Source organism: Mirounga leonina, unplaced genomic scaffold, assembly GCF_011800145.1.
Source record: "Mirounga leonina isolate KUSES-001 unplaced genomic scaffold, KU_Mleo_1.0 Mir_176, whole genome shotgun sequence".
Lineage (NCBI taxonomy): Eukaryota > Metazoa > Chordata > Mammalia > Carnivora > Phocidae > Mirounga > Mirounga leonina.
Window position 1 is genome coordinate 24,958,526 of NW_023270454.1, and position 17,389 is coordinate 24,975,914.

The 17,389-nt window shown below is 35.9% G+C and overlaps 1 protein-coding gene and 2 non-coding genes across 5 annotated transcripts in view; all 3 read left to right on the plus strand.

The window, feature by feature from the left end:
* FSTL5 (follistatin like 5) overlaps positions 1-17,389 on the plus strand; it is a 684,607-nt gene that overhangs the window by 447,919 nt on the left and 219,299 nt on the right. The window lies entirely within an intron of this gene.
* On the plus strand, positions 2,210-2,312 carry LOC118022619. The gene has a single exon (XR_004682534.1). It is a non-coding gene; the product is annotated as a U6 spliceosomal RNA (small nuclear RNA).
* On the plus strand, positions 11,009-11,118 carry LOC118022615. The gene has a single exon (XR_004682530.1). It is a non-coding gene; the product is annotated as a U6 spliceosomal RNA (small nuclear RNA).

Genomic DNA, 17,389 nt, shown 5'->3' on the forward strand with positions numbered 1-17,389 from the left:
AAGAAAGGCTCAAAGAAGGTACACATCTTCAAGGGCTGATTTGAGCTGGAGCTTGGTCAGCTGCTGGGTGTCATAGTGACTGATTGACGGAACAAGCCAAAATGAAAGTAACATACAAGCCTTTAGTCACTTAGTGTAAAAATATAAGCAAGAAGCTAAATTAGAGAAAGTACCAACTCTCCCACTGTTCCATTTTTCTCCGTGAAATGGCACAAGTCAAGGGTCAGATGGATCAGCACAGACATGGGGAATCGCTAGCCAGGATAAAGGAATTGCCTCACTCCCAAGAGAAGCTGAACAAAAGGATCCTGCAGTTTTATGGACTCAGGTGGAGGAGGGGAGGGATGGGTAAGGGCTAGGAGTGGCAAAGTACTAAATACTGAGTCCAGAGTAGAAAAAAGTGTGTTCGAGTCCCTCCCCCTGCCCTTCTCCCCATAAAGAGGTCTCAGCAGAGGTGCCTGTCAGAGGTGCTTCTGACACAGCTTCCTGATGGAGGTACCTAATGGAGGTGCTTGGGGTTAGTAATTAGATAAGAGCATGGCTGGCCAAGGGATCCTGAGTTCTTGACTGTAACTTTCTATAGAGATGGCAGTGCACGGGTTGTGCTCTAAGTCCGGTGTAGGAAGTGCAGCTTTCTTTTGCAAGGTCTGCCAGGCAAAACCTTTGCTACTGCCTGTGGTCAGACCTGAAAGATCACACATAGATTTTTGACCAGGCCCCTCAATAATTTTGGCATAAACTGATTCAAACCAAAATGTATACCTTGGTTTGAAAAAAAAAAAAAAAGTCCCACTTTTTTCTACTCAAGATTGCTCTCCTCATTAAAAACATTTTCAGTAAGTTACCTATATATTGATGTTCCTATAATCTCTTGCAATTTTACTATTCCTTACTAATAACATATATGTTGGAAACGTTTGTTGCAATTTGGGATGGAAAATAGAGCTGGAGTAGAGATGTAGATGGTAGTCCCATAAACCACTTGAAAAAATGATGGAAGGAGGAGGAAATTCCTTGTGTGAGAAATATGTTAGACAGCCATAAGGTTCTGCTGCTTGCATGTACCCTAAATGTTACTGATCTCCAGAAACAAAACAAACCTAGATTTTACTAATGACACATTGAGATCATGTCTTTCTACTTGTCTAACACATATCTATATATATGTTCCCTTAGCTCCCTCACTATAGTCCAAGGTCTTTGCTCATTGGTAGTGCTTCTTAATTCACATTTTGAAACCATATAATAACCAAAGTGATATCTTCATTGGAAGTTCCCAATAAATACTATTGAGTTGAATATGCCAAGCAGTCAATAAGATATAGAGCTTTATTGGTCCTTGAGATCAGTGATTTTTTTGGGGGGGGTACATCCAGATAGCGGAATAACATGGTTGTCCATCAGTAGTCTGAATCTTGACATCAGAAATTAGTAAGTGACAAATTGTAATCGAGGGCTTAAGATTGGCACAGCCAACCTGATAGGAAGTTCAAAGGAATAAATTACTAATTAGAAATGAAGGTTTCAGATTGAGATGCATTATAAAATTAAGACTTAAATTTCATTGGGATTTAATGTTACCCTTAATGGACTAAAGTGATTTTCAATGTCCTTTTTGGCATCCCTTTGCACATTAAAAGTAATATGGCTGTCATTCATCTTTGGTTAATCTGAGGAAGTAAAATGATTATACTTTGAAATTATGTTTTATATAGTAATTTTTCTTTAGATATAATTTAAAAACTGGAGCTGCCATTCGTGTGTTTCCTTTAAACAGTTTTTATCATTGTGGTCATATTTCTAATTAGAGTATAACATTTCCACCTTAAGAAAGCCTTTAGACTCATCAGGGATCATTGATATTTTAAGTTCAATTTGTTGTTTTTGTGCAACAATTTCCCACAACTAAAATATTCTCCATAACTCAAAACATAGAGATTATAGATTTTCAAATCTAATCACTAAAATAAAAACATGTTAGGGGAATTAACATTTTTTGAGTGCCTACCACATGATAGACACAGTGCTAAAGAGTTATATTATATTGATTCATTCAATCATGATATTCAGTCATGATAGTCAAATTCAATAAGGAAAGGTGCTTGCCCTCCCCCTAATTAATGTCTTAGAAACCGAGGCTAAAACACTGATTTAACCAAAATCATGCAAAGGGCGCTAGAAGTAAAGCCAGAATTAAAAGCCAGATTTGGTGCTTGCTTGGCAGTACATAAAACTAAATTGAAATGATACAGAGATTAGCATGGCCCCAGTGCAAGGATGACACACAAATACATGAAAGTTTCCATTAAAAAAAAGAAAAGAAAAGAAAAGAAAAAAAGCCGGATTTATTGGCTCCAAAGTCATATCATTTTGTCTGTATACGAATGTTTCTATCCATGTCTAATCTTCCTTGTGTATTATATTTGAATCAAAAATGAGTAATTTTGTTATATGTTGCCATCATAAAACTATTCCAAAGTCTATTATCTGTATAATAGTTTCAGTATAAATTCAGAATTTTTATAATAATAATTCGTATTTCATATGTGAAATTATATGTTTCATTATCTCTAGAATAGAAATGCTAGTATTTTAGTCAATCTCATTTTAATACTCCAGAAAAAAATTTGATAATGTCCAGTTATCATGTGGAAAATTATCTGATTATACACTATTTATTCCTTATGTGCTGTAGTAATAAATATAAAATTATGGTGAATTATGAAAAATTAATTTAGTATAATTAAGCATTAAGGTTTCTGAGGGTCAATATTTGCACAAAGATACCTGATAAAAACACATTTCCTAAAATGATTGTGAAATACTGCTATTGAAAACTGATAAATGTGGAAAAATGGTCAACTTATTATGACTATAATCTGCATATGATTAAAGAGAACTTTTTTAAGGCTATCATTTCCATATGATGGATATCTTATTCTGCTATTCCATTAATGAAAAATACTGCATGCTACTGACAGTCATAGTAGAGTTGGGACTGGTGTTTCCTCACTCGGCTCCAACTGCAGGTGCTGTGATATGGGCCAAAGAAACCCCTCACAACTTACATGTTATTCTCCACACCACCTGCTTCTCTGTTGTTTCCAATCTAGACTGCATCAGGTTTCTGCCCAGGTTTGCAACTAAATTTTGTATATGTCCAAACTCAACAATCTCTACAGGACAGAAACAGATACAGATTAGAAGTGAGAATATTTATTTTAATCTCACAATAGTATCAGTCTTTCTTGTTCTAGATGCTTAACTCATTGCAGAATAGCAGATGACATTTTGTTTCGCAAGCAGTGCAAAGTTTTCTATTCTGAAATGGAGTTCTGCTATAAGCACTTTAATATAATGAGCACACAGAAAGTAATTAACTTGCATTGAAGGATGAAAGTTTCTAATGTGCTGTGGTTAAAAAACAACAGACACCTTAACTGTAGAGAACAAACTCATGGTTGCCAGAGGGGATGGGTGAAACAGGTGACACGATTTAAGGAGCATACTTGTGATGAGCACCGGGGGTTGTATGGAAGTGTTGAATCACTATATTGTGCACCTGAAACTAATAGTACACTGTGTTAACTAACTGGAATTTAAATTAAAATGTGGAAAAAATAAAAAATAAAAAGTATTTAAAAAAAGAAGTAAAGAAAAAGGGAAAAAAACAACAAAAAACAATAGATACTTATTACTATAAATCTGTAGCTCTATTCATAATGTAAAGCAACTTTTAATAAGTATCTATATATGAGAATGAAAAATACATTATAAAATCATCAAATTGGAGGGCCACATAATTTTGTACGCTCTCTAATTATTCTCTAAATTATTATATCAGAAGATACCCTGAATTTCAATCTTTAAAATGAATTACATTATTATAGCTATGGATATATACATGAAGAGAAAAAATAAAATATCAAAATAAAAGTGCTTATCTCTGGATTTCAGGATTGGAAGTCATTTAGGCTTTCAAAACTTAGCATGTAGTTCTATTAATACAAAAAAGTGGTGAGGATCAAATTTAGTGCAGTCAGTTATGGAGTAGAGGTCCACACTTCAATTTGGCAGATAGGGGGAAACTCAAAATATGAATAGAGTTACAGCTGTTATCTTTTGGTAATTGCTTCAAATGCATTTTCTTAATTAGTAATAACTATCTTATCTCTTAGGAGGAAGCATTTATCTGCTCCACTGTCTTTGTCTTATGTAAAACAGTATGTAACCAGTATTGGAAAATTTCACTTTTGTACATCCATCCCTGTAATCTTTCTCATCACTTAAAAATTTTCTCTTGCATATTTAATTGCCTAAGAGCATATGTGAATTTAATTAAAGAGAAATAATAAATTTGTGACGTATAAGTAAGTCCTTGGGAGTTTTACCATGTCCAGTATCTCAAATACATTAAATTAAAGCTCTCCGAACAAAGGGTGCAAGATATTCTGCACAAGTCTGCTCTTAGAGGTTCCACTTAATGAAGAAAAGCAATAGCCTTCTTTAACAGAAATAAAGAGATATTTATAATTGGCTTAAAATATCATATCATGCCAGAAATCAATCCTTTGGGATATGAAATACAATACCATGATTTTATCATTTTTTTTATTTGATTATTTCTTCTTTTGTAAACCATGTCAACCACACACAAATAAATGTACTACTAAAAACTGAATCTAAAACTAATTTAAAGTAAACTATTATCAAAAATTACACGGGGTGCCTGGGTGGCTTAGTTGGTTAAGTGTCCAACTCTTGGTTTCAGTTCAGGTCATGATCTCATGGGTTGTGGGATTGAGTCCTTGTGGGGCTCCTCCCTCAGTGGGAATTTGGCTTGACAGATTCTCTCCTTCTGTCCCTCTCCCAGCTCATGCCTCTCTCTCTCACTCTCTCAAAATAAATAAATAATCTTTTAAAAAAAATTACACAGGAAATGGTTTTATTGATAACATGACACTTTACTATAATATTCTGACAAACAGGGACTCCACTTAACCAATATAAAAACTGTAAATAATCTTGAACAATCATCATATTTTATAGAGAGTCCAGGTGCAATATCTCAGATTTAAATTTTTTAAATACATGATCATTTGGTGGTCATTTATTTAACTTAATTCTATAAGAATGTCAAAATAAAAAATGGAGTAATTGGAATGAATGTATGTTTGTAAATAGTGAGAATTTAAAAATTAAAAAAACAAAATTAAAATTCACCTTCTAGTCATGCTTTTGTCATTTTTGTTAGTGCACTTGAGAATGAGGACAATGGTCTTCATTAATATAATTTCTAATTGGATCCAATATCTTATACAATAAAACGTGGGCCAAGAAGTTGAGAAAATTCCTATGGTCTAGGTTATATTCCAGATGTAACCTAAGGTACAACTGTGTGTGTGTGTGTGTTTGTGTGTATTTACATATAATTTTAACTGCCAACACCCCTTGTGATGCTTGATATTTCTGTGAGCATATCAGGAAACTCTAGAAATAAAGCTAGGAATGGAACTGAGGCTTACTGCCTCAAAAATCTATTCATAAGTTTAAAAAAGAAATCTTTAAGTGTTGATCTAAACAATATTTCTCATGCTGAAGACATAAATGTCTGAGTTACATGTATTTTCACTTGATACTTTATTGAAACTTCATAATTTGTTCCTAACATCAGTGAATACTGGCATGGTTCTTTCTTTCCTATCTCTGCTTTTATTTCTTTTCCTTGACTTACTGCACCTTTTAGAAACTCCAGTACAGTGTTGAATGAAAGTGATGATAATGGGAATTTTTCTCTTCTTACAAGTCTCAAAGGAAGCTTTAAGTGTTTGACCCTTAAACATGATGTTTACTCTAGGCATTTTGAATATCTTTTGGCAGATAAAGGATGTTTATTTTATTCTGAATGTTCTGAAAATGTTACCATTGGTGATTCTTTTCTATCAAATGTGTTATTTTTTCAGCAGTTTTTGGGATGGTCTTATGAATTTTTTCTCTTAATCTTTCAATGTAAGTTGATTTTTATAATATCCACCAACCTTAGGTTCCTGGATAAGGCAAATTTGTCATGATTTATTGTCATGACCAAGATATCCTTTATCAGATTGAGGTAGTTATCTCCTGCTCCTACTATTCAGAGAATTTTATCATTAATGAGAGTTGAAAATTGTCCAGCATCTTTTTGCTTCATTTATTAAGGTGATAATGTTATTCTGATAATTTATAGATTATGTTGTTCATTAAGGTTTAAACTAACTTTTCATTCCTGGAATAACTCTACTTGGTCATACTGTATTATCCTTTATGTTTTATCATTTACATATGTTGCTGCTTTCAAGTACTAATATTTTAGTAAAGATTTTTATGTCTATATTTATGAAAGGCTATAATTTTCTATTCTAGTAATGTTTTTGTCATGTTGTGATACCAAGGTTTTTCTGAGCTCGTAAAATATGCTGAGGTGTGCTTTCTTCCTCTACTTATGGAAGAGTTTGTGTAAGATTGGTATATTAGTTCATTCGTTTCACTAGTGAGAACATCTAAATTCTGAACTTTCTTTGTGGGGGAAGATTTTGATAATAAATACAATTTTTGAGAAATATAGAGCTATTCAGATTTTCTATTTCGCTTCCTGTTGATTAACTTAACTTGAGCGATTTTTAAGCAATTTGTCTGTTATTCTAAATTCCTACTTTTAAATTTATGGACATAAGAGTGTTATGGAAAACATGACTTTATAATAGGGGCACCTGGGTGGCTCAGTTGGTTAAGCGTCTGTCTTCAGCTCAGGTCATGATCCCGGGGTGCTGGGATCAAGCCCGGAGGCAGGCTCCCGGCTCAGCGGGGAGCCTGCCTCTCCCTCTTCCATTGCCCCTCCCCCTCATTCTTGCTCTCTCTCTCTCTCTCTTTCTTTCTCTCTCTCAAATAAAGCAATAAAATCTTTTAAACATGACTTTATTATAACTTTGTCTTTAGTATCTGTAATAATAGCATCTATTTAATTTGGATATAATAGGTATTGTCTTTGATCAATTTTATTAATCTTTTCAAATACTGTTTTGCTTTGTTATTTTTTCTGTTTTTATTCTATTGTATTGGTTTCTGCTCTTTATTTATTTTTCCCATCTATTTAATATGGGTTTAATTTGCTTATATATTCTATCTCCTTAAGGTGAGATCTTAGCTAATTTAGGTTAAATTTTTCTTACTTTCCTATTATACACCATTTAAATCTACATGCACATATATTAGCTGTAACTCTAACATTTTGAAATCTTATATTTTAATTATCACTTAGCTTGAAATATTTTCTACCTTGTGTTTTCTGTGGTCTAATATATAATATACTCATTATATATAATATATATGATTTATATTATATAAATTTATATTTATATATTATATATAATATTTTATATACTGTATAAACTTATATATGGTATATATTACTTATGTGTTTATTTTCATCCTGAGGAACCTCTTTTAGCATTTTTTATATAGTAAATAAGCTAGCAATTAATTCTCTATTTTGTTTATCTGAATATGTCTCTACTTCTTCATCTATAAAGGTTATTTTTACCAGATATATAATTCTGTGCTCACAATTTTATTTGCATTTCCTTTCATAATATAAAGATGCCATTCTATTGTTTTCTGGCCTCTTTTTCTTATTTCATGCTTTATCTAAAGAGAATGAAGTGGTCAATCCCATTATCGTTTACTGTATGTAGTGTGTCACTCCCCCTGCCCCTCCTGCCTGCTTTAAACATTTCCTCTTTATCTTTTAATTTCACAATTTGACTATAATGTGCCTGGGTATCATTATTGTTTGCTTTGCATTTATCAAGTTTCCATTTTGTTTAGTTTCTTGGATTCATAAATTGATATTGTCCTCCAAATTTGGGGTCAATAAATATTTTTTTTCTAATTTATATTTCCTCTCTTCTCTCTGTTGGTATTAAAATTGCATATATTTTAACATGGATATTTTTTCCACAGGTCTCCAGCACCCTGTTAAATTTTCTTTAATGCTTTTTTCTCTTTATTTTTCAGAAAGCATAATTTCTATTTAAATACATTCAAGTTACTGATACTTCCTTAGGCATTACCAATCTGATGCTAATTCTATTCAGTGATAGTTAATTATTTAATTTTATTTGTTGACTTTCAGCTCTTAATTTTTTTATTTGGAGTTTTTATTACATATATGTATATATATGTGTATGTATGTATATGTATATATATATATGATTTCAGCTGAAATTATTTTTCTTGCCATTCCTTATTTTCCTTTGAGCCTTTGATCCTATTTATAATAGCCTATGTAAAGTCCTTATTTACTTACTGCAATATTTAGGTCATCTAAATATCAGTTTTTATTGACAGATTTTTTTTTCTCCTGAGTTTGGTCATCTTTTTCTATTTGCCTATCTGGTTAATTTTTCGTTGGATAGTGGACAATAAGAAAAATATGTTATGGACACTCTGGATTCTTTTTTCTTCCTCTGAAGAGGTTTTTTTTTTGTTTTTATTTTCTAAAAGGCAGATTACATGAGTAGTCTCAAATTCCAAACTCTGTTGCCTTAGGCACTAGTGGAAAGTTCTGCTCAGTTTCCCCTACATAAGCATAGTTCAAAACGGAAGTATTGAAGGGACTTAGACACAGGAAGAAACAATTGGCTTGAGAATGCAACTTAAGTATAGGAAACAGGGCATTTTAAAAAAATAGATATTGTAGCATTCCAAGTAAATATAAAAAGTCAAAACTAAGGTCATAGTAAAGTGGAAAGTGTTATGCTGTGTTTTTTAGTTTTGCCTGCTCAGCATTTCTTTATCTTCTTAGATAGCCATCTCTCCATGACTCTGTGTCCATGCATTTGGATGAAGTTGACCTCATTCTTAGTTCCAGATGGAGCACACATAACTCAGTCTATTCATCAAAACATGCAGTCAACATCAATCCCAGGTTTTAGATGAACTGATCAATCTGTTGAGCTCTTTCCGTTCTGTTTAGATTTATAAAGATATACTGCTGGGTCACATCTTCAGAAATTCTGTTATAGGAGCTATCATGTGGAGAGAGTCAGCCTGAAAATAAAAATATAATGTTAAAAATCAGAACAGGGGTATAGAAACAACAAACTGCCAGATCTTGATGACATCCATTGATATCCAGGATCCATTTGTATCCAAAGCTAGAATTCCCAGGTGTTAACTTTGATATTAACAGAATATCTGAGAAAATGGAGGAAGGATAATGCAATGAAAATGCCTGAAAAACATTTTGGTCAAAAGAGTTAAAAAATAAAGCAGAAATTGTCCCTGATTAGATCCACACATTGTCTTAGCTAGGGGTTGAATATGACTACAAATAGCGGAAAATTCAAAAACCAATGTCTTAAATAAATAAGGATGTTTGTCTTTCATAACAGAAGGCAAGATTGAGCAGACTGGGAGTTGGAACGATTGATCAACTATGGCTTCAGGAACCAGTCTTCATTTCTCATTCTGTGCCTTCCTTTGTGAGGGTTGTTGCACTTTTGATATCATGTAGGCATTTTAGGCGGATAAACAGAGAAAGTGGAGGAGGAAGTGCTAACAAACTTCCTAATATCTCACTTGGATAACTGAATCTTTTGGCTAATTTTTAACTTTTGCTTCTAGATTGGGTAAAGCCGTGATAAAAAAGGGCTTGACATGAACATTGCATAAGCCAATAAATTAGGGCTTTTAAGCATGCTGGAGATAAAGGAGACATTTTAATTTTTGTAATTTTTAATTTTTATTTTTTTAAAGATTTTATTTATTTATTTGAGAGAGAGAAAACACCAGAGAGAGAGAGCAAGCATGAGTGGGGGGGGGGGCAGAGGGAGAGGGAGAAGCAGGCTCCCCGCTGAGCAAGGAGGCGGATATGCGGCTCCATCCCAGGAACCTGGGATCATGACCTGAACGGAGGGCAGACACGTAACCGACTGAGCCATCCAGGCACCCCAAAGGAGGACATTTTATAAAAGGAATGACAAAAGAAATATGAGATAGTATGGATAAGAAAACTATTTCCTTCGTGGAAATGAAGGGGAGTCTTTGTTTGTTTTCCACTAAGAAAGGCAAAAAGGCAAACGTATATGGAGTGGGTCTTAAAACTTATTATATGTTAAAAATCATCTCTGGAAGAGTTTAATTGTGAAGTGCTTTACCCCTTTCAAGATCTAATGAATAGCTGGGTTGGAAAAAGTAATCTATATTTTTAAAGAAGCACTCATTGAGATTCTGATATAAGTGATATGCAGATTACATTAAAAAAACAAAACAAAACAAAACAGAGGAGTATGGGATGCCTGGGTGGCTCAGTTGATTAAATGGCTGCCTTGGGCTCAGGTCATGATCTCAGGGTCCTGGGTTCGAGTCAGGCATTGGGATCCTTGCTCAGCGGAAAGCCTCCTTCTCTCTCTGCCTGCCACTCCCCCTGCTTGTGCTCTCTCTCTCTTTCTGATAAATAAATAAATAAAATCTTAAAAAAAAAAACCCAAACAAAACAGGAGTATTTTTTAAGTGAGAGGAGAAAAGATACAAGAGCACATACATTTTCTATGTAAAGTGGATAAAAAGTTTCTATGCCTATTATGATAGTTTCATGAGTGAGGCTTGAAGCTTGAGAAAAATTAGAAAAAAAAAAAAAAAGCTGTGTACACTGTGTTAGGAAATTCACAAGACGAATATAACTTTGGTTACATAGGTAGTGACTCAAATCATTCTGGTCCCTGTTTATCTGGCCACATGCTACAGTCTAGTGTCCACAACAACAAAAATCAAAATAATTTAGTCTAAGAGTATTGTCGGACTGTAATAATGCAAACTTGAATTCTTAAATATTAGGTGACCTATCTTAAAGAAATAAAAAATAAATAAGATGGTTCTAACTTTTAAACTTAAACTTGTTTACGTGCATTCCTAATGTATACTTTGCCCTGCAAACTACATAAATTTTAAACAGTAATGAATATGTACAGTGCTCCCTTCAGCAGCACATATACTAAAATTGGAAAGATACAGAGAAGATTAGCATGGCTCCTGCGTAAGGATCACGTAATGAATATGTAGAGATCTCAACATGAACTTCACAAATACAACCTTGGGGTTTATCCCCTGAAGATTAGATTAAAAAATAGAAAGAAGCAGGGCGCCTGGGTGGCTCAGTTGGTTAGGCGACTGCCTTCGGCTCAGGTCATGATCCTGGAGTCCCGGAATCGAGTCCCGCATGGGGCTCCCTGCTCAGCAGGGAGTCTGCTTCTTCCTCTGACCCTCCCGACCCTCCCCCCTCTCATGTGCTCTCTCTCTCATTCTCTCTCTCTCAAATAAATAAATAAATCTTTAAAAAAAAATAGAAAGAAGCAAATTATAGAAATATTCAGAAATATCAGTCCACAATTATAATATTTATAAAATAATAAGTGAAAAAGGAAAAAATTGCTTTGGTACAGTAGCATTTTTTGTTGTTGTTTTTTACTTTACTTTAAAGATTTTTTTTATTTATTTATTTAGAGAGAGAGAACGAGGGAGGGGCAGAGTGAGGAGAAAATCTTAAGCAGACTCCATGCCGAGCGCAGAGCCTGACATGGAGCTCAATCTCATGATCATGAGATCAAGACCTGAGCCGAAATCAAGAGTCTGTTGCCTAATTGACTGAGTCACTCGTGTGCCCCAGTAACATTTTGTTCTTTTTTTTAAAAAGATTTTATTTATTTATTTGAGAGAGAGAGAGAACAAGACGGGGGAGCGGGAGAGGGAGAAGCAGGCTCCCTGCCAAGCAGGGAGCCGGATGCGGGGCTCGATCCCGGGACTCCAGGATCATGACCTGAGCCGAAGGCAGTCGCTTAACCAACTGAGCCACCCAGGCGCCCCAACCACATAACATTTTTATTCTTACTAATCAGTGAAGCCAGTTAACTTGTGAAATGGAACCCAAGGGTACAGAATGGAATCCAAGTCTTTTCCAGGGTTCTGATTTCAAACTCCTTGCCCTTGTCACTCTGCCAAATTCCTTCTTTGCTTCTACTGTAACGAATGCCTATTTTGTGATGGATACTATACTAGAAGATGTACTGACCAAAATTTATTTAATCAAATAAGTTCAGTTTTACTAACCCTAGTTTAAAAGTGAGGAAACTGAGATTCAAGGAGCCCAACTTTCTCAGGATCATGTGATTATTAAACATCAGATCATTTGGTTCATACTAAAACAAGACTGGGAAGTTTATCAGAATCCATACAGAATAATTAAGCTTTAATATTTATAGTAATTTTATTAATCTGATTTTTTTAAAATTCGAAGACAAGATAATTGCTAAATAAGAATGTCAAAATATCACAGGAAAGATTAGGCTTACCTAATATAAAAACCACACTGTGAAGTTCCCACTTTAAGGCGTTTAATAAGTTGCAAGCAAGAGTATTTTAAATAGCAATTAATGAGTATAAGCCCATACCATTTTTTAAATTTACGCACTCAGCTATTTTCTTTCTTTAAACATAAGAAGAATTTGGGAGTGTAATATATAAGGATTAAATAATAAAATCAACATAAAAATGATTCAATTAATTAGTCAATGATATATGAAATATAATTGAGCTACACTGAGTTCATATTTTGTATATTTTGTTTGTTTCTATTCAAAGTCTTAACAGAAAATTAATACTTTAAATTTTTTTTTTTTTAAGATTTTATTTATTTGTGAGAGAGACAATGAGAGACAGAGAGCATGAGAGGGAAGAGGGTCAGAGGGAGAAGCAGACTCCCCGCTGAGCAGGGAGCCCGATGTGGGACTCGATCCCAGGACTCCAGGATCATGACCTGAGCCGAAGGCAGTCGCTTAACCAACTGAGCCACCCAGGCGCCCTGAAAATTAATACTTTAAAATGACCTTCAGACTTAATTGTATTTTCTGCATTCTCTATACTTATATTGTTAGTTCACTGACCAGATATGTCCCAGAAAAGTTACATGTGAAACAAAATTTGCAATTTATAATTTAAAAGATGCTGAGGGAATGTGTTCTTTAAAGGAGAGCTCAGATTAATATTTTTGAAATGTAAATAAAACTTTTTGCGTATGGGGGCATCTGCGTGGCTCTGTGGGTTAAGCATCTTCTTTCAGCTCAGGTCATGATCCCAGGGGCCTGGGATCTAGGTCCCAGTCCAGTTGGGCTCCCTGCTCAGCGGGGAGCCTGCTTCTCCCTCTGCCTTGTGCTCGCTCTCTCTCTCTGTCAAATAAATAAATAAAATCTTTAAAAAAAACCCAACAAAACACAACACCCACAACTTTTTGCATGTGGATTTGCCTGTATGTTTTCTTAAACTGGATACTATTTAAAGAAGTTGTCGGGGAATTTGTCTTCTGGTCTCCCCATTTTCCCACCCTACCCCTGGGTCTTCTTTTTTTATCATCAGCATCATCATCTAGTGAACACTTCTTATATGATTAGGCCACCACGTTAAGTGTTGGACGCATTATATTAGATGCTGCATTAGTTTTGGTTTCCAAGAAATTCTGTGATTATATTTTGAGTTCAATAGATATAGTTTCCCTCAGGCTTGGTTAAAAGATTTGTTAGTACCTTAATTAGCTCCAAGCTGGCTTGAAATTCAGTACTCAATCTTAAGGTACAATTGTTAAGCCATTAAAATTAAAATAACAAAACACCAATAATAAATACTTATGTTACAGTTGCAGTGTTGCAGACATACTTGTAAGTATCTTTTACAAATGGAATCATTCAGTCTTGTAACACGGTAGTTATACTAATATTCCCATTTTGTAGATGATAATTCTGAGACAAGGAGAGGTGTGTGATTTGCCTTCATCACATAATTCTTGCTTTTATTTTAGATTCTGCTTCAACACTTTTCCTTTTGGCCCCCAATCCTTTAATACTGTCAACCACCTTCTCAGTTCAGAAACAGGAATTCCCTCTGAAGATTTATAGCCTTATATGCCCTCATTGAAGTAATGCCCTAAAAAGATATTGTGTCTTCCCTACTTCCAATCTGCAAGTGAACTACATGACCTTTTATCTTTGTTAAAAGAACTTAGAAAACCATATCACAAGTTTATGTTAATATGCCAGTGGGCGCGCTAATGAATATCACAATGGTAGAACTCAGTAGGGTGGATTTCAAGCACCAAATTCATTCACCCTGACCATATGCTTAGTTCTGGTGAAGGGCAAGATAGAGAAATCTGACTTTTTTAGCCCTATAAAATGCCACTGATTTTATTTTACTTTAAAATAAATCCTTATTCTGGGGTGCCTGGGTGGCTCAGTTGGTTAAGCGACTGCCTTCGGCTCAGGTCATGATCCTGGAGTCCTGGGATCGAGTCCCGCATCAGGCTCCCTGCTCAGCGGGGAGTCTGCTTCTCCCTCTGACCCTCCCCCCTCTCATGTGCTCTCTCTCTCATTCTCTCTCTCAAATAAATAAAATCTTTAAAAAAATAAATAAATAAAATAAAATAAATCCTTATTCTTTTATTACTTTGCCACTGAACTACGTATCATTTATTATCCTGAAAGCAGTAGGTATAAAAATTTTTCTTTTAAAAATATGGATACAATATTTCAATTTATTAACTTAAAATTACTTTTATGTATATCGTTTTATTGTTTTTCCTTTATTCTAAAGTAACATTAAAGTTGTACTTTGTTTTTTGATTTTGTATTTATTTTCTTCTCAAGTTTCCCAACTAAGTGAAATTTCTGCGTTAGAAGTTGTTAGTTATTTGAAGGCACATAGTGTGAGGAATCTCTTTACTCTCTTGGCTTCCCACACTTTGTTGGTTTTATATGTGCACTTCTGGCTGATCCTCAGTCTTCCTGTTTGCCAACCCGTCCTCCTCTAACAACCTCTAGATTTTGGCAGTGCCAGCTTTAATCCCCTTCTCTTGTCTCTAGATGAACTTATCCAGCCTAAAGTAAGTGCTGTGCCATTCACAAAATTAACTCCAGGGTCTCTGGCCTTTGAGGCTTTGAGTTTCAGCATCTCTCTCTGTTCTCTTTTTTATTTTTATTTTTTGGCCCTTCCCATGGCTGGTTCTTTTTCAAGTTTATAGTTACGTTAGTAAGGTATGCCCTCTTGGAGAGGCCTTGCATGACCATTCCATCCAAAGTAACTTTTCCAGCCTAATTTTTCCCTATAATTTTACACTCAGAAATGAGCTCTTTCATGTGTTTACTGTTTGATTCTCCTAACTGTAATTATGCTTCCTGATAGCAGACGATTTTTTGGTTATTTGGTTCACTTTTATATACACAGGACCTTGAATACTGTATATTCCCTAATGGGTGTTTCATAAATATTTAAATGGATAGAAAAATTCATTTATAAATAAAAACATATAATATATTGCTAATTCTTAGCTAATTTGCAATAGAGGCTAGAGTTACTATAACAGTGTATGTAGTAAGTTATAAATAACTATTTGTTAGGTAAACACATACAAGATTAAAGAAGAAATTTAAAGAAATAGAAATCGACACCTCCTGCTCCTGGTGGGGAGCCTGTATCTACCCCCCTCCAAGCTCCCCATGTGTCAGCTGAGGCCTCTGTTCTAATCACGTCACCATTCATCTGTTCCGTCTCCCATGTGCTGTTTCCCTCACATTCTCACAGGTATTGCTCCTGAGAACATTCCCAAAGGAGCCTCAGATTGTACTCGTGGGGAAATCTGATCTAAGACCATCGCTTTTAAAGAAGATATGATCCCTGGAGGCACCTGGATGGTGCCTGGGAAATCCACACTCAGTTGGTTGAGCATCTGACTCTTGGTTTCAGCTCAGGTCATGATCTCCTGGGTTGTGAGATCGAGCTCTGCATTGGGCTCTGTGCTCAGCAGGAAGTCTTCTTGAAGATTCTCTCCCTCTGCCCCTCCCCCTACTTGCATACTCTCTCTCTCTCAAAAAAATAAATAAATCCTTAAAAAAAAAAAAAAAAGATACACTCGCTACCCTCATAGAGTTCACACCTTGATGGAAAGGCACTCCATACCACACATTAACTATTGAGACATGTCCGAATGTCCTCAGACTCACGTGCGAGTTGTTGCCTGTGAGGGACTGGTCAGTGCCTTCGCCAGTCCTCTACACGCTGTGTTGCTTTCAGGGAGGTGGGGGATCAGGCCACCTCAGCGCTGAGGTGTGGTGCTGAGCGTGGCTGCCTGCCTCTCTGGCCACTGAAGAAAAAGTGCCTTCTTCTCACTCCCCACTCCTCCCTCTCCCCACCTACTAAACCAGGAATGCTTCATCAGTGCGGAGAAGAAATGGAAGATCACTTCCCTTCCTTCTTCCTTGATGGCTGGGAAATCCACACTCAAGCTGAGAATCTAAGAATCCCTCGGATGCTCCTCCCAACTGCAGCTGAGTAGCTGGAGCATCCCACCACATCTTATATCTGTGCCCATTTGTCCAGCTGCTTCAGGAAACCACTCCCTCATTCTCTATCAGGCCAGGGCCGTGGCAAACCCCCTCACAATATCACTTCTGTATTTTGCTTCTTTTATTGTATCATTTATTGTATTCACTGGGGCTTCCTACGGCAGGCACCTGCCTATAGGTAATACCTTCTGAAAAAGAATCAAGCCTACCAGGCAAGGTTGGCTCAAGCTCTGGGCCCTGCTGCCCCCTAGCAGTGGGAAGTCACCTCTCTGAGCCTCAGTTTTCTCATCTTTTAAATGTGGATCATCTTGCCACCACCTAGAAATTTTGTGAGGATGTGAAAGGTGATCCACATCAGGCACCCACCACTGTCTGGCATGCAGTCCCCTCCATTTATACTCAAACCTGCCTTGCCTGCACCTGGGTTATGTGCCTATGTCCCATTTTCATCAGGCATCCCATCTCATGAATTTTAAAGACATCTAGGAAAAGGCATTTACCTTCTAGTGTTTAAAAGCCACTTCCCCGGGTGCCTGGGTGGCTCAGTTGGTTAAGCGACTGCCTTCGGCTCAGGTCATGATCCTGGAGTCCAGGGATCGAGTCCCACATCGGGCTCCCTGCTCGGCAGGGGGTTTGCTTCTCCCTCTGCCCTCTTCCCTCTCATGCTCTCTGTCTCTCATTCTCTCTCTCTCAAATAAATAAATAAAATCTTTAAAAATAAATAAATAAATAATTAAAAAAATAAAAGCCACTTCCCCTACCCTGGCTTTCCAGGCATCTTAGAATGAGCATGGTATCCCCCAGGGTTCTGGATACCCCTCCTCCATTCTCTCTGTCCCCTCTATAGCCTCTGCTCTCATAATTTGACCTGGAGGTGTTTCTGCTGTTTATTCATCAATGGCTAAAAGTCTACCATACCTGACCATCATGGCATCTCTGGTCCAAAGCATTGTTCTCAGTCAACA